This window comes from Triticum aestivum, unplaced genomic scaffold, assembly GCF_018294505.1.
Source record: "Triticum aestivum cultivar Chinese Spring unplaced genomic scaffold, IWGSC CS RefSeq v2.1 scaffold116194, whole genome shotgun sequence".
NCBI classification, from domain to species: domain Eukaryota; kingdom Viridiplantae; phylum Streptophyta; class Magnoliopsida; order Poales; family Poaceae; genus Triticum; species Triticum aestivum.
In genome coordinates this window covers 36995-59376 of record NW_025228259.1, presented here as the reverse complement: position 1 = coordinate 59376, position 22382 = coordinate 36995, and the positions used below count along the sequence as shown (strand labels likewise).

At 49.2% G+C, this 22382-nt stretch overlaps 23 non-coding genes and 1 pseudogene across 23 annotated transcripts; all 24 read right to left on the bottom strand.

Moving 5' to 3' along the window:
• Positions 1–157: 157 nt before the first annotated feature.
• Positions 158–276, bottom strand: LOC123173750 (5S ribosomal RNA). Its single transcript, XR_006486489.1, has one exon. It is a non-coding gene; the product is annotated as a 5S ribosomal RNA (ribosomal RNA).
• A 296-nt stretch (positions 277–572) lies between these two features.
• On the bottom strand, positions 573–691 carry LOC123173742 (5S ribosomal RNA). The gene has a single exon (XR_006486482.1). It is a non-coding gene; the product is annotated as a 5S ribosomal RNA (ribosomal RNA).
• A 12645-nt stretch (positions 692–13336) lies between these two features.
• LOC123173775 (5S ribosomal RNA) lies at positions 13337–13455 on the bottom strand. The gene has a single exon (XR_006486512.1). It is a non-coding gene; the product is annotated as a 5S ribosomal RNA (ribosomal RNA).
• Positions 13456–13752: 297 nt separating this feature from the next.
• On the bottom strand, positions 13753–13871 carry LOC123173840 (5S ribosomal RNA). Its single transcript, XR_006486569.1, has one exon. It is a non-coding gene; the product is annotated as a 5S ribosomal RNA (ribosomal RNA).
• Positions 13872–14165: 294 nt separating this feature from the next.
• LOC123173773 (5S ribosomal RNA) lies at positions 14166–14284 on the bottom strand. Its single transcript, XR_006486510.1, has one exon. It is a non-coding gene; the product is annotated as a 5S ribosomal RNA (ribosomal RNA).
• Positions 14285–14581: 297 nt separating this feature from the next.
• On the bottom strand, positions 14582–14700 carry LOC123173700 (5S ribosomal RNA). Its single transcript, XR_006486436.1, has one exon. It is a non-coding gene; the product is annotated as a 5S ribosomal RNA (ribosomal RNA).
• Positions 14701–14997: 297 nt separating this feature from the next.
• LOC123173802 (5S ribosomal RNA) lies at positions 14998–15116 on the bottom strand. The gene has a single exon (XR_006486533.1). It is a non-coding gene; the product is annotated as a 5S ribosomal RNA (ribosomal RNA).
• A 297-nt stretch (positions 15117–15413) lies between these two features.
• LOC123173831 (5S ribosomal RNA) lies at positions 15414–15532 on the bottom strand. The gene has a single exon (XR_006486561.1). It is a non-coding gene; the product is annotated as a 5S ribosomal RNA (ribosomal RNA).
• A 297-nt stretch (positions 15533–15829) lies between these two features.
• LOC123173695 (5S ribosomal RNA) lies at positions 15830–15948 on the bottom strand. Its single transcript, XR_006486431.1, has one exon. It is a non-coding gene; the product is annotated as a 5S ribosomal RNA (ribosomal RNA).
• A 297-nt stretch (positions 15949–16245) lies between these two features.
• LOC123173792 (5S ribosomal RNA) lies at positions 16246–16364 on the bottom strand. Its single transcript, XR_006486527.1, has one exon. It is a non-coding gene; the product is annotated as a 5S ribosomal RNA (ribosomal RNA).
• Positions 16365–16661: 297 nt separating this feature from the next.
• Positions 16662–16780, bottom strand: LOC123173715 (5S ribosomal RNA). The gene has a single exon (XR_006486454.1). It is a non-coding gene; the product is annotated as a 5S ribosomal RNA (ribosomal RNA).
• Positions 16781–17077: 297 nt separating this feature from the next.
• Positions 17078–17196, bottom strand: LOC123173733 (5S ribosomal RNA). Its single transcript, XR_006486472.1, has one exon. It is a non-coding gene; the product is annotated as a 5S ribosomal RNA (ribosomal RNA).
• A 297-nt stretch (positions 17197–17493) lies between these two features.
• LOC123173707 (5S ribosomal RNA) lies at positions 17494–17612 on the bottom strand. Its single transcript, XR_006486445.1, has one exon. It is a non-coding gene; the product is annotated as a 5S ribosomal RNA (ribosomal RNA).
• Positions 17613–17909: 297 nt separating this feature from the next.
• On the bottom strand, positions 17910–18028 carry LOC123173712 (5S ribosomal RNA). Its single transcript, XR_006486451.1, has one exon. It is a non-coding gene; the product is annotated as a 5S ribosomal RNA (ribosomal RNA).
• A 296-nt stretch (positions 18029–18324) lies between these two features.
• Positions 18325–18443, bottom strand: LOC123173781 (5S ribosomal RNA). Its single transcript, XR_006486517.1, has one exon. It is a non-coding gene; the product is annotated as a 5S ribosomal RNA (ribosomal RNA).
• Positions 18444–18740: 297 nt separating this feature from the next.
• Positions 18741–18890, bottom strand: LOC123173780 (uncharacterized; annotated as a pseudogene).
• Positions 18891–19187: 297 nt separating this feature from the next.
• On the bottom strand, positions 19188–19306 carry LOC123173714 (5S ribosomal RNA). Its single transcript, XR_006486453.1, has one exon. It is a non-coding gene; the product is annotated as a 5S ribosomal RNA (ribosomal RNA).
• Positions 19307–19603: 297 nt separating this feature from the next.
• Positions 19604–19722, bottom strand: LOC123173731 (5S ribosomal RNA). Its single transcript, XR_006486471.1, has one exon. It is a non-coding gene; the product is annotated as a 5S ribosomal RNA (ribosomal RNA).
• Positions 19723–20019: 297 nt separating this feature from the next.
• Positions 20020–20138, bottom strand: LOC123173706 (5S ribosomal RNA). Its single transcript, XR_006486444.1, has one exon. It is a non-coding gene; the product is annotated as a 5S ribosomal RNA (ribosomal RNA).
• Positions 20139–20435: 297 nt separating this feature from the next.
• On the bottom strand, positions 20436–20554 carry LOC123173711 (5S ribosomal RNA). The gene has a single exon (XR_006486450.1). It is a non-coding gene; the product is annotated as a 5S ribosomal RNA (ribosomal RNA).
• Positions 20555–20851: 297 nt separating this feature from the next.
• LOC123173718 (5S ribosomal RNA) lies at positions 20852–20970 on the bottom strand. Its single transcript, XR_006486458.1, has one exon. It is a non-coding gene; the product is annotated as a 5S ribosomal RNA (ribosomal RNA).
• A 296-nt stretch (positions 20971–21266) lies between these two features.
• On the bottom strand, positions 21267–21385 carry LOC123173694 (5S ribosomal RNA). Its single transcript, XR_006486430.1, has one exon. It is a non-coding gene; the product is annotated as a 5S ribosomal RNA (ribosomal RNA).
• Positions 21386–21682: 297 nt separating this feature from the next.
• LOC123173744 (5S ribosomal RNA) lies at positions 21683–21801 on the bottom strand. Its single transcript, XR_006486483.1, has one exon. It is a non-coding gene; the product is annotated as a 5S ribosomal RNA (ribosomal RNA).
• A 297-nt stretch (positions 21802–22098) lies between these two features.
• LOC123173772 (5S ribosomal RNA) lies at positions 22099–22217 on the bottom strand. The gene has a single exon (XR_006486509.1). It is a non-coding gene; the product is annotated as a 5S ribosomal RNA (ribosomal RNA).
• Positions 22218–22382: the final 165 nt, after the last annotated feature.

The following is a 22382-nucleotide window of genomic DNA, read 5'->3' as shown; positions in this document are numbered from 1 at the left end:
CAGTGCACGCTTGCCGCGCCACAACGCCGACGCTGGACCCGTGAATCGTGAGCACCCAGCTATGACTTACCGCACTCGTGCAAAATAATAAAACACGGTAAATATATTACTTACACGTGCGTTTTGTTTTGCAAGCGGCGCGAAAAAAATTAAAAAGGGAATGCAACACGAGGACTTCCCAGGAGGTCCCCAATCCTAGTACTACTCTCGCCCAAGCACGCTTAACTTCGGAGTTCTGATGGGATCCGGTGCTTTAGTGCTGGTATGATCGCATCCGACATGTTACCCCGGTCTTCGTCCCTTATCCTTGCCCCTCCCAGCTCCACTACAAAGACGATTGTACATTGCTTTGGCCGCTCCCTCTCAACTACGGAGACGAGTTTAACGCGGTTTCCACCCCTCCCTCTCAACCGCACTAGTGCACGCTTGCCGCGCCACAACGCCGACGCTGGACCCGTGAATCGTGAGCACCCAGCTATGACTTACCGCACTCGTGCAAAATAATAAAACACGGTAAATATATTACTTACACGTGCGTTTTGTTTTGCAAGCGGCGCGAAAAAATTAAAAAGGGAATGCAACACGAGGACTTCCCATGAGGTCACCAATCCTAGTACTACTCTCGCCCAAGCACGCTTAACTTCGGAGTTCTGATGGGATCCGGTGCTTTAGTGCTGGTATGATCGCATCCGACATGTTACCCCGGTCTTCGTCCCTTATCCTTGCCCCTCCCAGCTCCACTACAAAGACGATTGTTGTCAGGACCCCGACTCAATGCCACATCGATCTAGCATGTAACACCCCATATCACTTTGCGGCCTCACGCACGGTATTCCCACGGTGTCGCCTTACCTTTGCCCGGGACCGTTTGCGTCTTTTGGCACACGTATATGATAGTGTCGCTAGCATCCATATGGTAAGGAGCCCGGGCTGACATGGCTAGTCGTAAACCCAAAGTGGCACAGACTTACAGGGACAGGCATCCATGACCCAGCATCGAACGTGTCGGTCATCAGCGAGTGAATCCAGGCTGTAGCACTGGGCTAGCAAGACTCCGGTGAACCGGGCTGTAGCGGGCTAACAGGACTCCGGTATTCATCGCATGACATTTCCCCGAAGGGACAGACACAGGAACAAAGAAGGACACATGCCAGCCAGCCTAAGTGTTCCAGAGCAGTAGCAAGCTACCATGGCTCGGTGGAAACACTAGGAGACATTTCCCCGTAAGAGAGGCTACTAAAGATAAACAACTAGATGGTCAGATCCCACACATACCAAGCATTTCAATAACATACACACAATATGCTCGATATGTGCAAATACAACATGGCATCACAACATGACTCTACGACTCAAGTAATTTATTCAATAGGCTCCGAGGAGCGAGATATTACAAACATGGGTCTTATGACCCAACAATCAGAGCATACAAGTCAAAGCACAAACGGAAGCTATCATGTCTGAGTACAGACATCTATAAATGAAAAAGGCTTGAGAGCCTGACTATCTATCAGATCCTGCCGAGGCACAAGATCGTAGCTGAGGTAACAAGCTAAACGTCGAAGTCCAAGCGGAACTACTAGTGAGACTGAAGTCTCTCTGCAAAAACATAAAATAGGCAAACGTGAGTACAAATGTACCCAGCAAGACTTACATCAGAACTAACTACATATGCATCATTATCAACAAAGGGGGTGGTGAAGTTTAACTGCAGCAAGCCAGCTTTGACTCGGTGGCTATCCTGAACTACGACTGCAAGCGACTCTTTGAGGTGGCGCACACGAGTCCACATATTCACCATATCAATACACTACTATGGATCCGCTCTCGTTCCACTACGAGAACGCCATCCATAGCACTCACGCTTATCTTGCGCATTTTAAAGTATCCACTTTCACTTGTCTATGAACTGATATAAGCAACCCAGAAGTCCTTTACCGCGGACACGGCTATTAGAATAGATGATGATAACCCTGCAGGGGTGTACTTCTTCATACATGTTTCCACCACTTAGCGTCTGCACACGACATGTGCTCGGCAGACTTCAAGCGAAAGCCGACGTGGGTGTAGACCACGACCTACCTAAACACTCAAGTCTCTAGTCCAGGTTTATCGCCTATTCGGGTTCCATCCATGAGGAGATCCGGCCGAAGTTTCGCTCACAGCCCCAAACGATGTGAACAGGGTTCCGTGACACCAAACGGGCGCCCGGTATACCCGGCCACGTGCCTACCGCATCACAGCCCACCCCTACGGTCAGCGCTGTCCACAGCCTCCAGCATACTACAAACACCAGAAACTACTTGCAACTCCTGGACAAAGGACGAGGGTGAATAAGAAGTCGAGCGGGGTCATATTTCAGGGCCCAATGTATGGTAGTAGCTGAATCATGGATCACAAACACAGAACTCAGTTCCTGAGGACGGCTGCAATGAGACAACCCACCATGTACTCCTACATGGCCTCTCACCGCTACCTTTACCAAATTGTGTTCACACACTTAGCTCACACACAGTAGGACATGTTCACACGCCTCTGATTCATCCCCGATGAATCAGACCTGACTCAACTCTAAGCAATAGCAGGCATGACAAACAAACATGAATGAGTAGGCACAACAGGGCTCAAACAACTCCTACTCATGCTAGTGGGTTTCATCTATTTACTGTGGCAATGACAGGTCATGCAAAGGACAAAGGGGTTCAGCTACCGCAGCAAATAACAGTTGAATCGATGTTGTCCTAATGCAGTAAGAGAGCAGGAGCGAGAGAGTGGGATTTTATCGGAATGAACAAGGGGGTTTTGCTTGCCTGGCACTTCTGAAGATGACATTGAGTCTTCATCAGTGTCAACGATCACATCATCGGTATCACGTCTATCGAGAGGGGACAAATACCGGCAACACAGAAGGGAACACAATCAATGCAATGCACAATATGATGCATGATCATGACATGGCAAAATGAATGTGTTTTGGGCTAATGCAACTAGCCACAGATTAAATGAAGTTGGTTTGAATACAAGATTCAAATTCAAACTCCATATGTGATTATTCAAATGCCATTTAATTGATTTGTGCTAAACAGTAGCTATAAGTTGTTCTAACATGCATGAAAATGGTACAGACGGATTCCTTGAATTTTTCTGATAATTTTTCATATATAAATTATTTAATTTGGAGTTACGGTTAATTTTCTATGATTTATTGAAGTTTTAGCTATTTTCTGGAATTTCCTGATTATTTTTAAATCCAGAAAATACTTATTGCGTCAGCATTGCGTCACTATGACGTCAGCAGGTCAACAGACGCTGCTGGTGGTCAAACCTGACCAGTGGGGTCCACTGGTCAGTGACTGGGGCTGATTCGGGTGTATGACAGGTGGGTCCGGTCAACGGACACGTCAGCACAGTCAACTCTGACTTGTGGGCCCCACTTTATTAAACTAATCTAAACAGAAAATAAACCCGGAGTTAATTAGACGCGGGGCCCAGCTGTCATTGTCATAGCGTTAGACTAATAGCGTAATTAGTACTAATCTAATCCGCCATGTCAGCGTCACCGGAACCTCGCCGGCGGCGACCAGAACGACGGCGGCGCGGCTCAGAAACGTGCTACAGGTGGCGGTTGGACACGCGGAGACCACCGGGACGTAGCCCGTGCTCTCCCGCATCAAGAGGAGGCGGAGTTGGGTGCGGGGGTTACCGGAATCATGCCGGCGATGAGCTTTGGCGGCGGTCGGAGTTCGGGTGGGTGTGGGGTTGGTGCTAGGGGGCACGTGGGGAGAAGCTGGTGGCGGCTACGGGCTCCTGGAGACGTGTTGAGTGCGGTGGTGTGCTCGGCTTCGAGCTACAATGGCTCCAGCCACGGCGGTGACGAGGCACGGCGGCGGCGAGCTTCGGAGCTCAAGGGGACGGCAACTACAGGATGCTAGGGACGACGGGGCAAGGGGGAATCGGGTCAGCGGCTCACCGCAGAGCTGCAGGGATGGTTAGCGGGCTCGGGGGCGGCCGGAGTGCAGCGAATCGACGGCGACGATCTCCGGTGGCCAAGGAGGGGAACGGCGACGTGGGCGGCGATGCGGGGCTCCCGGCGTTGCGTAGCTCCATGGAGAGGTCGGGGGCGTCGAGGCGGAGCCTTGGGTCACTCTGGTGGGGTGGAACGACGGTGGTGGCTACGGCTGCGACGAGCGGCGGCGACGGCGGTCCTCGGTCGCGCGAGTGAGAGAGCAAGAGGAGGGGGGAGCGGTCCAGAGGGAGAGGGGAGAACGCGGGGAGGCTCTGGGTGTCTCCGTGGCGTCGCGAGGATGTCGGGGAGGCTGCCACGGCGAAGCAGGAGGTGGAGGCCCGGGCACGGTGCGTCGACACGCCTCTGCCAGTAGGCAGAGGTTGAAGACAGCGGTGCCCCTGGTGGGCTGGGCCGCCAAGTGGACTGGCAGGGGGGGCTGGGCCAGCACAGGTGAGCGCCAAGTAGTTCCTTCTCTCTTTTATTTTTTTTCTTCTGTTTTGTTTTTATTTAATCTTTTGCCACTGTTTTGAAATAAAACAAATTCAAAGACAGTGACAAAATTCCCCTGAACATTTTATTTAGCACAATGGAATTATACCAAAGCACATAAAAATGTTTCAGTTATTTGAACATATATTCAGTAATATTTGGATATAAGTTCAAATTCAAAATAGTATTGATTTAAATTCAAAGTCTCAAAATAAATCCTTTTAAAATGTTCAATATTTTGGTTGGGACCAAAACCCTTACCAAAAATTATCAAACATTTAAGAAGAGCATTTTGGAGCAATGAATGAGAGTTCTAGGCTTTTTGCCCCTCTTTTATTTAAGTTTTTGAGGCTTCCAAAATTCCCTCAGTTCAAATTTCAGAATTTAAACATGATGCACACATGAAGCTAGCCTAGAGCATTACCAGAAGCTAGGGATGTGACAACTCACCCCCACTAAACAAGAATCTCGTCTCGAGATTCAAGCGTAGGGTAAGGTGAAGGGGAAACGCAACTAGTATAATCTTCACGATCCAGGGTGCACTTCATAGGAACGTTGATTCGATCACCATCATTGTCTCGAAGTCTTGCTCTGAGAAATCCTGCCAACATGACCCGGAGAGAAAGAGACTCTAGAAGGGTCGACCTCCTCGAAGATCGAACAACTCACGGAATGAGACATAGGACCATCTCTCGGGTTGAGACACGAGATACACATCAAGAGGGGTGGAAAGAAACGGATGACGAAGGTTCACTAGGTGGACAATAATTCCACACCTAAGAAGGTGGTAAACGGTTGTCAACGTAGCGAGGAGTTGAGTTGCCATGATACCACGACGAAACATCCTGGAGGAGGGTGATTCATAGATTATTACCTTAAGTGGCAAAAAGAATTACCTTTGATTCAGAGATCATTGAAAACCTTTATACCAGCTTAAGGCAAATCATAATCGATCATTTAGAGGGGTTCGGTAGAATGGCATACCCGAACTTGGATGATGTGGATTACCTTGTTGAAGACAACGTAATGGATGATTTTTGCTTATCATCGGAAATGGAAGAGACCCATGGTAGAATGGCACATTGGCGGTGCAAGCTGGGAACAAAATGCAAATGCTGGGAATGATTCTGGTAACTGGGGAAGAACCCAACAATAGAGAGTGAATTCATTGTTTGAAAAGGTCATAGCATTTGCCGAGGAAACTGAGAGGAATCTCAGTTAGAGCCGATGGTAACACGTAGCGCTTGTGCGTGCTCTCAAGAACTTGAGCATTTCCATATTCATCAAGGTTTTACCAACATCCGTGTCAAGGATCCTGGCAACACAACTTGCTACCACGATGAATGATGATGGATGATGCAGATGCAAAGGAAGATAACACTTCTCAGATTTCATCTTAGCGAGGCCAAGGAAATAAAATCTAGATGATCGACCGAGAGACATTTAGCACTCCGCTTCTAATGTTCTCCTTGATGTGCTAGTGTATCCCATTCATAGATATGGTTTGATAACTAGAACATCAAGTAAAGGTCGGACTTCGGGAACACAAAAGAAATCCATAAGGAACATCTAAGGAGTAAATCCTACGAAGTCCTTATGCGGAGGTGGCCAACTTATTCAATCAGGATACTACAATAATAGGTCTTCCGGCTGGGTGTGTTGGCCATGACATCCACTTTACCGGTTATCGAGGGACCGATATTATAGTTCTTGGGGAAATGTTCCAACCATCATATCTGCCTGAGATTCAGATCTGGTTGGTGTCAGGATATTTCAGACTCATCGAGTCTAGGAAGAAAAATGAAAGTTTGCAACACAAATCGACGAGATGACGTTGCGGGATTCTCGGGAGATGAACTACGATAGCAAGCTCCAAAACATGAGCTAGTTCTGCTACAAACATGTGAACACGTTGTCCCAGACAAGCATGCCCACATGGTAGTCTTACAATAAAACACTACCGAGTTCTGGTTGGGAACCATCAGCGAGGATATCGAAGTTCTTTCATAAGTCCGGATTAGCTCTTATGAAGATACTCCTTCTCCTTGAACAAATCAGTCAGTGGCTTGGTGTGCTAGGATACACATATGGAATGAAGGTTGCAAGTCGCCAGACCACAGAATACTTCGCACGTGTGCATGACTGACTTGCGATGATTCCAGAGGAAGCAACATTGACTTTCTCGAATCCACGGCGGCAACTTGCATCAAATGCACATGAACTAGAGGAAGTCACTTCTTACAACCGACATATGCTTCATGAGCTAGCATGAACAAATGCTTTCAAAACTTTCCAACACTAGCTTAATGTTCAGCAAAATTATGGAGAAGACAAGGATGTTGTCAATGGACACAACAACAATTCATTTGGGTTTCCTTTTAAAAGGAATTCCATAGTTAAGTGAACAAGTGATAGCATTGGTCAGACCCAAAAGATATAATGGTGTATGCTCGAGGGATCAACCACGAGTAAGACAACATTACGAATATCATTGGTTCTGGTCTGATTGGATGATAGCCCATACTCAATCAAAGGTTTGGGTAAGATAATAGATCCAACAATTGTTCACAAGGACCAATTGATGAAGATATCATCTTTCTTCAACACACACACACACACACAAAAAGATATCCCTTAACATGAACTAAGTCGGACAAGCTTTTATCTTCCAACTCTCCAATTTGTTGTTTAGCTTATCCAACTAGCTCAGGGTATCCAACACGGATTCTTGGAGAAGGGGTGGTTTACAGGAATAAACCAACTTGATCACGAACTCAACATAGCGGTCAGGTGACAACCTGGTAATACTTCTGAGAAGATATTCAGAAAATCACGAACCACCGGTATGTTACTAAGCTCGAGAACAATCTTGCTTTTCAGGGCAAGATGATATGATCAATAGAGCAAGGATTTGAAATAATCCTAACTCATCGATCGAGGAGTGAACCAGGAGAATGGACTAGGTAGCACGATCAATCTTAAAATGATGATTCAATAACCAACACACTAAGAATGAAATTATTGTCCTTTAACTACCCAGCAACGAGGTTGCTAGGCGTATTGATTTCACACATCACAATTCATTTGTCGGTATTCCGGTTGCATCAACACGAAGACCGAGGAATGACTAATGATGGCAAGAAGTATCACTGTACCAAGAGTTCATAGGATGGTGTGCAATTCCTATAACAATCCCGATATAAAGATGGTAATACTCCAAGGTAGAACAGAACCAAAAGCTGGATTGGCATTTGATCTGCGGAATACAACTACTTTGACCCAATCCTAGATATGGAAGAGGTACTGGAGTTTGTTTCTCCTAGTCATTCTGCGATAGAATGGCTTGACGGACCACAAGAGTAATAGGCATCGATAAACGAACGCACGCATACTCTTGACTATCAATTGATAGACGAGGGTCAGAAGACAACTAAAGAGGGACAACTCAAAGGAACATACGATTTTCTGAGTTGTGGATGCATGGTTTAGCATGTCGAACGAAGTTCAACATATTTCTTCCGGATAACCCATGCAGAAAGGTAGAACTGGCAGAGTCACGATTTATGAATGGAGAACTCCTCAAGAATAATCCTGTTGTGATATTTCAGTTCAACGAGGAACTTCTGCCATAAGTAGTTCATGGTATTTGGAAGAAGAAGATACCACGGACTTCAAGGACTATCGCAAAGGTTACTAATATCCTAAAGGCACTAGCAAATACTATCAACATGAAGTAGGTAGAGTGAATCTCGGGTTCAGAACTCAGGAGTAGAATACCTACTACTAAGTAGCATCACGGAATGCTTTCGAGAATAAAGGCCAGAATCATCACACTAGGACACAAATCATGGCTAGACCACTAGATGATCCCCTAAGACACCTAGGGTCATAATAATATCTCCAACATATATGTCAAGGTAACGGAGTACCTCAACTCGCTGATTAGTGTGGTTAATCTGGCCCATGGGAATATTGAAACGGGAAGAAAGGATTTGCAAATGCATCAGACTACTTAGAAACCTGGGAAGACTCAGACAGCATAATGGCTGTAAATGCTCAGAAAAGATTTGAGACATTCACAAAAATGGTGGCATAACCACTCAGAAGCACAATATCAAGGTTTCGAGATCAACAATTAACATACAGAGGTAGTAGAAGCTGAACTAAGGCTTAAGTCCAACAATCCTATAAGTCTGCGGACTAGTAACACGTGATCCTGATAGAAAGAAGAGATAGCCTAGCTCTTAATCCCCGTAGGAAAGATAAGATGACTCAGATCAGAAGGGCATAAGGTAAAGGAGTAAAAGAGCCTTACGTTCCATCCCACAATCAATTCCCTTATATAACTAAAGAATTTCTAGACTCAACTTCGACCAGTTTGGCTTGGTAATCCTACAGGCAGTCAAGCTCTGATACCAACGCTGTCAGGACCCCGACTCAATGCCACATCGATCTAGCATGTAACACCCCATATCACTTTGCGGCCTCACGCACGGTATTCCCACGGTGTCGCCTTACCTTTGCCCGGGACCGTTTGCGTCTTTTGGCACACGTATATGATAGTGTCGCTAGCATCCATATGGTAAGGAGCCCGGGCTGACATGGCTAGTCGTAAACCCAAAGTGGCACAGACTTACAGGGACAGGCATCCATGACCCAGCATCGAACGTGTCGGTCATCAGCGAGTGAATCCAGGCTGTAGCACTGGGCTAGCAGGACTCCGGTGAACCGGGCTGTAGCGGGCTAACAGGACTCCGGTATTCATCGCGTGACATTTCCCCGAAGGGACAGACACAGGAACAAAGAAGGACACATGCCGGCCAGCCTAAGTGTTCCGGAGCAGTAGCAAGCTACCATGGCTCGGTGGAAACACTAGGAGACATTTCCCCGTAAGAGAGGCTACTAAAGATAAACAACTAGATGGTCAGATCCCACACATACCAAGCATTTCAATAACATACACACAATATGCTCGATATGTGCAAATACAACATGGCATCACAACATGACTCTACGACTCAAGTAATTTATTCAATAGGCTCCGAGGAGCGAGATATTACAAACATGGGTCTTATGACCCAACAATCAGAGCATACAAGTCAAAGCACAAACGGAAGCTATCATGTCTGAGTACAGACATCTATAAATGAAAAAGGCTTGAGAGCCTGACTATCTATCAGATCCTGCCGAGGCACAATATCGTAGCTGAGGTAACAAGCTAAACGTCGAAGTCCAAGCGGAACTACTAGTGAGACTGAAGTCTCTCTGCAAAAACATAAAATAGGCAAACGTGAGTACAAATGTACCCAGCAAGACTTACATCAGAACTAACTACATATGCATCATTATCAACAAAGGGGGTGGTGAAGTTTAACTGCAGCAAGCCAGCTTTGACTCGGTGGCTATCCTGAACTACGACTGCAAGCAACTCTTTGAGGTGGCGCACACGAGTCCACATATTCACCATATCAATACACTACTATGGATCCGCTCTCGTTCCCCTACGAGAACGCCATCCATAGCACTCACGCTTATCTTGCACATTTTAAAGTATCCACTTTCACTTGTCTATGAACTGATATAAGCAACCCAGAAGTCCTTTACCGCGGACACGGCTATTCGAATAGATGATGATAACCCTGCAGGGGTGTACTTCTTCATACATGTTTCCACCACTTAGCGTCTGCACACGACATGTGCTCGGCAGACTTCAAGCGAAAGCCGACCTGGGTGTAGACCACGACCTACCTAAACACTCAAGTCTCTAGTCCAGGTTTATCGCCTATTCAGGTTCCATCCATGAGGAGATCCGGCCGAAGTTTTGCTCACAGCCCCAAACGATGTGAACAGGGTTCCGTGACACCAAACGGGCGCCCGATATACCCGGCCACGTGCCTACCGCATCACAGCCCACCCCTACGGTCAGCGCTGTCCACGGCCTCCAGCATACTACAAACACCAGAAACTACTTGCAACTCCTAGACAGAGGACGAGGGTGAATAAGAAGTCGAGCGGGGTCATATTTCAGGGCCCAATGTATGGTAGTAGCTGAATCATGGATCACAAACACAGAACTCAGTTCCTGAGGACGGCTGCAATGAGACAACCCACCATGTACTCCTACATGGCCTCTCACCGCTACCTTTACCAAATCGTGTTCACACACTTAGCTCACACACAGTAGGACATGTTCACACGCCTCTGATTCATCCCCGATGAATCAGACCTGACTCAACTCTAAGCAATAGCAGGCATGACAAACAAACATGAATGAGTAGGCACAACAGGGCTCAAACAACTCCTACTCATGCTAGTGGGTTTCATCTATTTACTGTGGCAATGACAGGTCATGCAAAGGACAAAGGGGTTCAGCTACCGTAGCAAATAACAGTTGAATCGATGTTGTCCTAATGCAGTAAGAGAGCAGGAGCGAGAGAGTGGGATTTTATCGGAATGAACAAGGGGGTTTTGCTTGCCTGGCACTTCTGAAGATAACATTGAGTCTTCATCAGTGTCAACAATCACATCATCGGTATCACGTCTATCGAGAGGGGACAAATACCGGCAACACAGAAGGGAACACAATCAATGCAATGCACAATATGATGCATGATCATGACATGGCAAAATGAATGTGTTTTGGGCTAATGCAACTAGCCACAGATTAAATGAAGTTGGTTTGAATACAAGATTCAAATTCAAACTCCATATGTGATTATTCAAATGCCATTTAATTGATTTGTGCTAAACAGCATCTATAAGTTGTTCTAACATGCATGAAAATGGTACAGATGGATTCCTTGAATTTTTCTGATAATTTTTCATATATAAATTATTTAATTTGGAGTTACGGTTAATTTTCTATGATTTATTGAAGTTTTAGCTATTTTCTGGAATTTCCTGATTATTTTTAAATCCAGAAAATACTTATTGCGTCAGCATTGCGTCACTATGACGTCAACAGGTCAACAGACGCTGCTGGTGGTCAAACCTGACCAGTGGGGTCCACTGGTCAGTGACTGGGGCTGATTCGGGTGTATGACAGGTGGGTCCGGTCAACGGACACGTCAGCACAGTCAACTCTGACTTGTGGGCCCCACTTTATTAAACTAATCTAAACAGAAAATAAACCCGGAGTTAATTAGACGCGGGGCCCAGCTGTCATTGTCATAGCGTTAGACTAATAGCGTAATTAGTACTAATCTAATCCGCCATGTCAGCGTCACCGGAACCTCGCCGGCGGCGACCAGAACGACGGCGGCGCGGCTCAGAAACGTGCTACAGGTGGCGGTTGGACACGCGGAGACCACCGGGACGTAGCCCGTGCTCTCCCGCATCAAGAGGAGGCGGAGTTGGGTGCGGGGGTTACCGGAATCATGCCGGCGATGAGCTTTGGCGGCGGTCGGAGTTCGGGTGGGTGTGGGGTTGGTGCTAGGGGGCACGTGGGGAGAAGTTGGTGGCGGCTACGGGCTCCTGGAGACGTGTTGAGTGCGGTGGTGTGCTCGGCTTCGAGCTACAACGGCTCCAGCCACGGCGGTGACGAGGCACGGCGGCGGAGAGCTTCGGAGCTCAAGGGGACGGCAACTACAGGATGCTAGGGACGACGGGGCAAGGGGGAATCGGGTCAGCGGCTCACCGCGGAGCTGCAGGGATGGTTAGCGGGCTCGGGGGCGGCCGGAGTGCAGCGAATCGATGGCGACGATCTCCGGTGGCCGAGGAGGGGAACGGCGACGTGGGCGGCGATGCGGGGCTCCCGGCGTTGCGTAGCTCCATGGAGAGGTCGGGGGCGTCGAGGCGGAGCCTTGGGTCACTCTGGTGGGGTGGAACGACGGTGGTGGCTACGGCTGCGACGAGCGGCGGCGACGGCGGTCCTCGGTCACGCGAGTGAGAGAGCCAGAGGAGGGGGGAGCGGTCCAGAGGGAGAGGGGAGAACGCGGGGAGGCTCTGGGTGTCTCCGTGGCGTCGCGAGGATGTCGGGGAGGCTGCCACGGCGAAGCAGGAGGTGGAGGCCCGGGCACGGCGCGTCGACACGCCTCTGCCAGTAGGCAGAGGTTGAAGACAGCGGTGCCCCTGGTGGGCTGGGCCGCCAAGTGGACTGGCAGGGGGGGCTGGGCCAGCACAGGTGAGCGCCAGGTAGTTCCTTCTCTCTTTTATTTTTTTCTTCTGTTTTGTTTTTATTTAATCTTTTGCCAGTGTTTTGAAATAAAACAAATTCAAAGACAGTGACAAAATTCCCCTGAACATTTTATTTAGCACAATGGAATTATACCAAAGCACATAAAAATGTTTCAGTTATTTGAACATATATTCAGTAATATTTGAATATAAGTTCAAATTCAAAATAGTATTGATTTAAATTCAAAGTCTCAAAATAAATCCTTTTAAAATGTTCAATATTTTGGTTGGGACCAGAACCCTTACCAAAAATTATCAAACATTTAAGAAGAGCATTTTGGAGCAATGAATGAGAGTTCTAGGGTTTTTGCCCCTCTTTTATTTAAGTTTTTGAGGCTTCCAAAATTCCCTCAGTTCAAATTTCAGAATTTAAACATGATGCACACATGAAGCTAGCCTAGAGCATTAGCAGAAGCTAGGGATGTGACAATTGTACATTGCTTTGGCCGCTCCCTCTCAACTACGGAGACGAGTTTAACGCGGTTTCCACCCCTCCCTCTCAACCGCACCAGTGCACGCTTGCCGCGCCACAACGCCGACGCTGGACCCGTGAATCGTGAGCACCCAGCTATGACTTACCGCACTCGTGCAAAATAATAAAACACGGTAAATATATTACTTACACGTGCGTTTTGTTTTGCAAGCGGCGCGAAAAAAATTAAAAAGGGAATGCAACACGAGGACTTCCCAGGAGGTCACCAATCCTAGTACTACTCTCGCCCAAGCACGCTTAACTTCGGAGTTCTGATGGGATCCGGTGCTTTAGTGCTGGTATGATGGCATCCGACATGTTACCCCGGTCTTCGTCCCTTATCCTTGCCCCTCCCAGCTCCACTACAAAGACGATTGTACATTGCTTTGGCCGCTCCCTCTCAACTACGGAGACGAGTTTAACGCGGTTTCCAACCCTTCCTCTCAACCGCACCAGTTCACGCTTGCCGCGCCACAACGCCGACGCTGGACCCGTGAATCGTGAGCACCCAGCTATGACTTACCGCACTCGTGCAAAATAATAAAACACGGTAAATATATTACTTACACGTGCGTTTTGTTTTGCAAGCGGCGCGAAAAAAATTAAAAAGGGAATGCAACACGAGGACTTCCCAGGAGGTCACCCATCCTAGTACTACTCTCGCCCAAGCACGCTTAACTTCAGAGTTCTGATGGGATCCGGTGCTTTAGTGCTGGTATGATCGCATCCGACATGTTACCCCGGTCTTCATCCCTTATCCTTGCCCCTCCCAGCTCCACTACAAAGACGATTGTACATTGCTTTGGCCGCTCCCTCTCAACTACGGAGACGTTAACGCGGTTTCCACCCCTCCCTCTCAACCGCGCCAGTGCACGCTTGCCGCGCCACAACGCCGACGCTGGACCCGTGAATCGTGAGCACCCAGCTATGACTTACCGCACTCGTGCAAAATAATAAAACACGGTAAATATATTACTTACACGTGCGTTTTGTTTTGCAAGCGGCGCGAAAAAAATTAAAACGGGAATGCAACACGGGGACTTCCCAGGAGGTCACCCATCCTAGTACTACTCTCGCCCAAGCACGCTTAACTTCGGAGTTCTAATGATATCCGGTGCTTTAGTGCTGGTATGATCGCATCCGACATGTTACCCCGGTCTTCGTCCCTTATCCTTGCCCCTCCCAGCTCCACTACAAAGACGATTGTACATTGCTTTGGCCGCTCCCTCTCAACTACGGACACGAGTTTAACGCGGTTTCCACCCCTCCCTCTCAACCGCACCAGTGCACGCTTGCCGCGCCACAACGCCGATGCTGGACCCGTGAATCGTGAGCACCCAGCTATGACTTGCCGCACTCGTGCAAAATAATAAAACACGGTAAATATATTACTTACACGTGCGTTTTGTTTTGCAAGCGGCGCAAAAAAAATTAAAAAGGGAATGCAACACGAGGACTTCCCAGGAGGTCACCCATCCTAGTACTACTCTCGCCCAAGCATGCTTAACTTCGGAGTTCTGATGGGATCCGGTGCTTTAGTGCTGGTATGATCGCATCCGACATGTTACCCCGGTCTTCGTCCCTTATCCTTGCCCCTCCCAGCTCCACTACAAAGACGATTGTACATTGCTTTGGCCGCTCCCTCTCAACTACGGAGACGAGTTTAACGCGGTTTCCACCCCTCCCTCTCAACCGCACCAGTGCACGCTTGCCGCGCCACAACGCCGACGCTGGACCCGTGAATCGTGAGCACCCAACTATGACTTACCGCACTCGTGCAAAATAATAAAACATGGTAAATATATTACTTACACGTGCGTTTTGTTTTGCAAGCGGCGCGAAAAAAATTAAAAAGGGAATGCAACACGAGGACTTCCCAGGAGGTCACCCATCCTAGTACTACTCTCGCCCAAGCACGCTTAACTTCGGAGTTCTGATGGGATCCGGTGCTTTAGTGCTGGTATGATCGCATCCGACATGTTACCCCGGTCTTCGTCCCTTATCCTTGCCCCTCCCAGCTCCACTACAAAGACGATTATACATTGCTTTGGCTGCTCCCTCTCAACTACGGAGACGAGTTTAACGCGGTTTCCACCCCTCCCTCTCAACCGCACCAGTGCACGCTTGCCGCGCCACAACGCCGACGCTGGACCCGTGAATCGTGAGCACCCAGCTATGACTTACCGCACTCGTGCAAAATAATAAAACACGGTAAATATATTACTTACACGTGCGTTTTGTTTTGCAAGCGGCGCGAAAAAAATTAAAAAGGGAATGCAACACGAGGACTTCCCAGGAGGTCACCCATCCTAGTACTACTCTCGCCCAAGCACGCTTAACTTCGGAGTTCTTATGGGATCCGGTGCTTTAGTGCTGGTATGATCGCATCCGACATGTTACCCCGGTCTTCGTCCCTTATCCTTGCCCCTCCCAGCTCCACTACAAAGACGATTGCACATTGCTTTGGCCGCTCCCTCTCAACTACGGAGACGAGTTTAACGCGGTTTCCACCCCTCCCTCTCAACCGCACCAGTGCACGCTTGCCGCGCCACAACGCCGACGCTGGACCCGTGAATCGTGAGCACCCAGCTATGACTTACCGCACTCGTGCAAAATAATAAAAAACGGTAAATATATTACTTACACGTGCGTTTTGTTTTGCAAGCGGCGCGAAAAAAATTAAAAAGGGAATGCAACACGAGGACTTCCCAGGAGGTCACCCATCCTAGTACTACTCTCGCCCAAGCACGCTTAACTTCGGAGTTCTGATGGGATCCGATGCTTTAGTGCTGGTATGATCGCATCCGACATGTTACCCCGGTCTTCGTCCCTTATCCTTGCCCCTCCCAGCTCCACTACAAAGACGATTGCACATTGCTTTGGCCGCTCCCTCTCAACTACGGAGACGAGTTTAACGCGGTTTCCACCCCTCCCTCTCAACCGCACCAGTGCACGCTTGCCGCGCCACAACGCCGACGCTGGACCCATGAATCGTGAGCACCCAGCTATGACTTACCGCACTCGTGCAAAATAATAAAACACGGTAAATATATTACTTACACGTGCGTTTTGTTTTGCAAGCGGCGCGAAAAAAATTAAAAAGGGAATGCAACACGAGGACTTCCCAGGAGGTCACCCATCCTAGTACTACTCTCGCCCAAGCACGCTTAACTTCGGAGTTCTGATGGGATCCGGTGCTTTAGTGCTGGTATGATCGCATCCGACATGTTACCCCGGTCTTCGTCCCTTATCCTTGCCCCTCCCAGCTCCACTACAAAGACGATTGCACATTGCTTTGGCCGCTCCCTCTCAACTACGGAGACGAGTTTAACGCGGTTTCCACCCCTCCCTCTCAACCGCACCAGTGCACGCTTGCCGCGCCACAACGCCGACGCTGGACCCGTGAATCGTGAGCACCCAACTATGACTTACCGCACTCGTGCAAAATAATAAAACACGGTAAATATATTACTTACACGTGCGTTTTGTTTTGCAAGCGGCGCGAAAAAAATTAAAAAGGGAATGCAACACGAGGACTTCCCAGGAGGTCACCCATCCTAGTACTACTCTCGCCCAAGCACGCTTAACTTCGGAGTTCTGATGGGATCCGGTGCTTTAGTGCTGCTATGATCGCATCCGACATGTTACCCCGGTCTTCGTCCCTTATCCTGGCCCCTCCCAGCTCCACTACAAAGACGATTGTACATTGCTTTGGCCGCTCCCTCTCAACTACGGAGACGAGTTTAACGCGGTTTCCACCCCTCCCTCTCAACCGCACCAGTGCACGCTTGCCGCGCCACAACGCCGACGCTGGACCCGTGAATCGTGAGCACCCAGCTATGACTTACCGCACTCGTGCAAAATAATAAAACACGGTAAATATATTACTTACACATGCGTTTTGTTTTGCAAGCGGCGCGAAAAAAATTAAAAAGGGAATGCAACACGAGGACTTCCCAGGAGGTCACCCATCCTAATACTACTCTCGCCCAAGCACGCTTAACTCCGGAGTTCAGATGGGATCCGGTGCTTTAGTGCTGGTATGATCGCATCCGACATGTTACCCCGGTCTTCGTCCCTTATCCTTGCCCCTCCCAGCTCCACTACAAAGACGATTGTACATTGCTTTGGCCGCTCCCTCTCAACAACGGAGACGAGTTTAACGCGGTTTCCACCCCTCCCTCTCAACCGGACCAGTGCACGCTTGCTGCGCCACAACGCCGACGCTGGACCCGTGAATCGTGAGCACCCAGCTATGACTTACCGCACTCGTGCAAAATAATAAAACACGGTAAATATATTACTTACACGTGCGTTTTGTTTTGCAAGCGGCGCAAAAAAAATTAAAAAGGGAATGCAACACGAGGACTTCCCAGGAGGTCACCCATCCTAGTACTACTCTCGCCCAAGAACGCTTAACTTCGGAGTTCTGATGGGATCCGGTGCTTTAGTGCTGGTATGATCGCATCCGACATGTTACCCCGGTCTTCGTCCCTTATCCTTGCCCCTCCCAGCTCCACTACAAAGACGATTGTACATTGCTTTGGCCGCTCCCTCTCAACTACGGAGACGAGTTTAACGCGGTTTCCACCCCTCCCTCTCAACCGCACCAGTGCACGCTTGCCGCGCACAACGCCGACGCTGGACCCGTGAATCGTGAAGCACCCAGCTATGACTTACCGCACTCGTGCAAAATAATAAAACACGGTAAATATATTACTTACACGTGCGTTTTGTTTTGCAAGCGGCGCGAAAAAAATTAAAAAGGGAATGCAACATGAGGACTTCCCAGGAGGTCACCCATCCTAGTACTACTCTCGCCCAAGCACGCTTAACTTCGGAGTTCTGATGGGATCCGGTGCTTTAGTGCTGGTATGATCGCATCCGACATGTTACCCCGGTCTTCGTCCCTTATCCTTGCCCCTCCCAGCTCCACTACAAAGACGATTGCACATTGCTTTGGCCGCTCCCTCTCAACTACGGAGACGAGTTTAACGCGGTTTCCACCCCTCCCTCTCAACCGCACCAGTGCACGCTTGCCGCGCCACAACGCGACGCTGGACCCGTGAATCGTGAGCACCCAGCTATGACTTACCGCACTCGTGCAAAATAATAAAACACGGTAAATATATTACTTACACGTGCGTTTTGTTTTGCAAGCGGCGCGAAAAAAATTAAAAAGGGAATGCAACACGAGGACTTCCCAGGAGGTCACCCATCCTAGTACTACTCTCGCCCAAGCACGCTTAACTTCGGAGTTCTGATGGGATCCGGTGCTTTAGTGCTGGTATGATCGCATCCGACATGTTACCCCGGTCTTCGTTCCTTATCCTTGCCCCTCCCAGCTCCACTACAAAGACGATTGCACATTGCTTTGGCCGCTCCCTCTCAACTACGGAGACGAGTTTAACGCGGTTTCCACCCCTCCCTCTCAACCGCACCAGTGCACGCTTGCCGCGCCACAACGCCGACGCTGGACCCGTGAATCGTGAGCACCCAGCTATGACTTACCGCACTCGTGCAAAATAATAAAACAGGGTAAATATATTACTTACACGTGCGTTTTGTTTTGCAAGCGGCGCGAAAAAAATTAAAAAGGGAATGCAACACGAGGACTTCCCAGGAGGTCACCCATCCTAGTACTACTCTCGCCCAAGCACGCTTAACTTCGGAGTTCTCTCGCCCAAGCACGCTTAACTTCGGAGTTCTGATGGGATCCGGTGCTTTAGTGCTGGTATGATCGCATCCGACATGTTACCCCGGTCTTCGTCCCTTATCCTTGCCCCTCCCAGCTCCACTACAAAGACGATTGCACATTGCTTTGGCCGCTCCCTCTCAACTACGGAGACGAGTTTAACGCGGTTTCCACCCCTCCCTCTCAACCGCACCAGTGCACGCTTGCCGCGCCACAACGCCGACGCTGGACCCGTGAATCGTGAGCACCCAACTATGACTTACCGCACTCGTGCAAAATAATAAAACACGGTAAATATATTACTTACACGTGCGTTTTGTTTTGCAAGCGGCGCGAAAAAAATTAAAAAGGGAATGCAACACGAGGACTTCCCAGGAGGTCACCCATCCTAGTACTACTCTCGCCCAAGCACGCTTAACTTCGGAGTTCTGATGGGATCCGGTGCTTTAGTGCTGCTATGATCGCATCCGACATGTTACCCCGGTCTTCGTCCCTTATCCTGGCCCCTCCCAGCTCCACTACAAAGACGATTGTACATTGCTTTGGCCGCTCCCTCTCAACTACGGAGACGAGTTTAACGCGGTTTCCACCCCTCCCTCTCAACCGCACCAGTGCACGCTTGCCGCGCCACAACGCCGACGCTGGACCCGTGAATCGTGAGCACCCAGCTATGACTTACCGCACTCGTGCAAAATAATAAAACACGGTAAATATATTACTTACACATGCGTTTTGTTTTGCAAGCGGCGCGAAAAAAATTAAAAAGGGAATGCAACACGAGGACTTCCCAGGAGGTCACCCATCCTAATACTACTCTCGCCCAAGCACGCTTAACTCCGGAGTTCAGATGGGATCCGGTGCTTTAGTGCTGGTATGATCGCATCCGACATGTTACCCCGGTCTTCGTCCCTTATCCTTGCCCCTCCCAGCTCCACTACAAAGACGATTGTACATTGCTTTGGCCGCTCCCTCTCAACAACGGAGACGAGTTTAACGCGGTTTCCACCCCTCCCTCTCAACCGGACCAGTGCACGCTTGCTGCGCCACAACGCCGACGCTGGACCCGTGAATCGTGAGCACCCAGCTATGACTTACCGCACTCGTGCAAAATAATAAAACACGGTAAATATATTACTTACACGTGCGTTTTGTTTTGCAAGCGGCGCAAAAAAAATTAAAAAGGGAATGCAACACGAGGACTTCCCAGGAGGTCACCCATCCTAGTACTACTCTCGCCCAAGAACGCTTAACTTCGGAGTTCTGATGGGATCCGGTGCTTTAGTGCTGGTATGATCGCATCCGACATGTTACCCCGGTCTTCGTCCCTTATCCTTGCCCCTCCCAGCTCCACTACAAAGACGATTGTACATTGCTTTGGCCGCTCCCTCTCAACTACGGAGACGAGTTTAACGCGGTTTCCACCCCTCCCTCTCAACCGCACCAGTGCACGCTTGCCGCGCACAACGCCGACGCTGGACCCGTGAATCGTGAAGCACCCAGCTATGACTTACCGCACTCGTGCAAAATAATAAAACACGGTAAATATATTACTTACACGTGCGTTTTGTTTTGCAAGCGGCGCGAAAAAAATTAAAAAGGGAATGCAACATGAGGACTTCCCAGGAGGTCACCCATCCTAGTACTACTCTCGCCCAAGCACGCTTAACTTCGGAGTTCTGATGGGATCCGGTGCTTTAGTGCTGGTATGATCGCATCCGACATGTTACCCCGGTCTTCGTCCCTTATCCTTGCCCCTCCCAGCTCCACTACAAAGACGATTGCACATTGCTTTGGCCGCTCCCTCTCAACTACGGAGACGAGTTTAACGCGGTTTCCACCCCTCCCTCTCAACCGCACCCGTGCACGCTTGCCGCGCCACAACGCCGACGCTGGACCCGTGAATCGTGAGCACCCAGCTATGACTTACCGCACTCGTGCAAAATAATAAAACACGGTAAATATATTACTTACACGTGCGTTTTGTTTTGCAAGCGGCGCGAAAAAAATTAAAAAGGGAATGCAACACGAGGACTTCCCAGGAGGTCACCCATCCTAGTACTACTCTCGCCCAAGCACGCTTACCTTCGGAGTTCTTATGGGATCCGGTGCTTTAGTGCTGGTATGATCGCATCCGACATGTTACCCCGGTCTTCGTCCCTTATCCTTGCCCCTCCCAGCTCCACTACAAAGACGATTGCACATTGCTTTGGCCGCTCCCTCTCAACTACGGAGACGAGTTTAACGCGGTTTCCACCCCTCCCTCTCAACCGCACCAGTGCACGCTTGCGCGCCACAACACCGACGCTGGACCCGTGAATCGTGAGCACCCAGCTATGACTTACCGCACTCGTGCAAAATAATAAAACACGGTAAATATATTACTTACACGTGCGTTTTGTTTTCCAAGCGGCGCGAAAAAAATTAAAAAGGGAATGCAACACGAGGACTTCCCAGGAGGTCACCCATCCTAGTACTACTCTCGCCCAAGCACGCTTAACTTCGGAGTTCTGATGGGATCCGATGCTTTAGTGCTGGTATGATCGCATCCGACATGTTACCACGGTCTTCGTCCCTTATCCTTGCCCCTCCCAGCTCCACTACAAAGACGATTGTACATTGCTTTGGCCGCTCCCTCTCAACTACGGAGACGAGTTTAACGCGGTTTCCACCCCTCCCTCTCAACCGCACCAGTGCACGCTTGCCGCGCCACAACGCCGACGCTGGACCCGTGAATCGTGAGCACCCAGCTATGACTTACCGCACTCGTGCAAAATAATAAAACACGGTAAACATATTACTTACACGTGCGTTTTGTTTTGCAAGCGGCCCGAAAAAAATTAAAAAGGGAATGCAACACGAGGACTTCCGAGGAGGTCACCCATCCTAGTACTACTCTCGCCCAAGCACGCTTAACTTCGGAGTTCTAATGGGATCCGGTGCTTTAGTGCTGGTATGATCGCATCAGACATGTTACCCCGGTCTTCGTCCCTTATCCTTGCCCCTCCCAGCTCCACTACAAAGACGATTGTACATTGCTTTGGCCGCTCCCTCTCAACTACGGAGACGAGTTTAACGCGGTTTCCAGCCCTCCCTCTCAACCGCACCAGTGCACGCTTGCCGCGCCACAACGCCGACGCTGGACCCGTGAATCGTGAGCACCCAGCTATGACTTACCGCACTCGTGCAAAATAATAAAACATGGTAAATATATTACTTACACGTGCGTTTTGTTTTGCAAGCGGCGCGAAAAAAATTAAAAAGGGAATGCAACATGAGGACTTCCCAGGAGGTCACCCATCCTAGTACTACTCTCGCCCAAGCACGCTTAACTTCGGAGTTTTGATGGGATCCGGTGCTTTAGTGCTGGTATGATCGCATCCGACATGTTACCCCGGTCTTCGTCCCTTATCCTTGCCCCTCCCAGCTCCACTACAAAGACGATTGTACATTGCTTTGGCCGCTCCCTCTCAACTACGGAGACGAGTTTAACGCGGTTTCCACCCCTCCCTCTCAACCGCACCAGTGCACGCTTGCCGCGCCACAAC